Source organism: Tupaia chinensis, unplaced genomic scaffold (assembly GCF_000334495.1).
Source record: "Tupaia chinensis unplaced genomic scaffold, TupChi_1.0 Scaffold144336_1, whole genome shotgun sequence".
NCBI classification, from domain to species: Eukaryota; Metazoa; Chordata; class Mammalia; order Scandentia; family Tupaiidae; genus Tupaia; species Tupaia belangeri.
Window position 1 is genome coordinate 952,231 of NW_006204194.1, and position 1,255 is coordinate 953,485.

Sequence of the window (1,255 nt, forward strand, 5' to 3'; positions counted from 1 at the left end):
CCCGCGCCCCGCGCGGCTTCCGCCGGGCGCCCCGCGCCCATCTCATTTTCTTCTGATCTGGCCCCGCGCCCATCTCATTTTCTTCTGATCTGCAACATGTCTGCAGGAAAAATTGGTCTTGGGGAGGTCCCTCATACATAGCTAGTTTTTTTCCTTTTGCTACTTTGAAAATTCTTTCACTTTTGACAATTTGGTAATGTTTTTCAGTGTGTTCTTTGGGCTTACTGGATCTGTATTTTTGTTTTGTTTTCTAGATTTGGGAAATTTTAGTCATTCCTTTGAAAAAATTTCTTGTCCTGTTTTATCTTCTACTTCAGTAATGCATATATTTTTCTACTTCATGGTGTCCCTTAAGTCCCTTGAGTTACCTCCGTAGTTTTATTTAAAATTATTTATTTGTTGCTATTATTTTAATTTGACCAGAGAGAGAGAGAGAAAGTGAGAAAGCAAGCTGCCAGGTTTGAGACTTAAACTATGGTCAGCCACGTGGAAGTCCAGCACTTTTAACCATCATACCACCTGCCAGTCCCTCTCTGTGCTTTTAAAAATTTTTTTTAATCTTCAGATTAGATAATTTCCAGCAATCTGTCCTTCTCCATTTGATCTAGTCTGTTAAATTCCACTACTAAATTTTCTTTTTTTAAAAAATTATTTTTAGGGAACCAGCAGTTAGCGTAATGGCTGTGTCACTGGACTCCCACGTAGTCGACCGCGGTTCACGTCCCGGACCCGGTGGCTTAAAACTCACGCCGGGCGCGTGTGTGTGCGTGCCCAAGATCCCGAGAGGAGAATGGAGGAGAAGGGATTGCGGCATGACCATCCCCCCTGGGGGGGGGTGATTTCTCACTTTCTGTCTCTATGTCTCTGTCTGTCTGGCGAGCGCACACGCCCTGTAGTGAAAAACCTTTCTCAAAAAAAAAAAATTATTTTTAGAGAGATTTTTGTTATAGGGTGCATACACTCACCAAAGAGACAGAGACAGGCAGCAAGAAATCACACCCCAAGGGGATGGCCATGCTATAATCCCTTCTTTATACCCTCAGCATGAGTTTGAAGCTGCCAGGTCCAGGAAACACGGTTGACTATGTGGGAGTACAACGATGTAACCATTTTGCCATCTGCTGGTCCCCTCTTTTTTTTTATAAAGTGAAGTTTTTGCTATGGAGGGCCCGTGCGCTTGCCAGAAAGAGAAAAAGAAAGCAAGAAATCAACCCCCAGGGGGGATGGCCATGCTGCAATCCCTTCTCCATTCTCC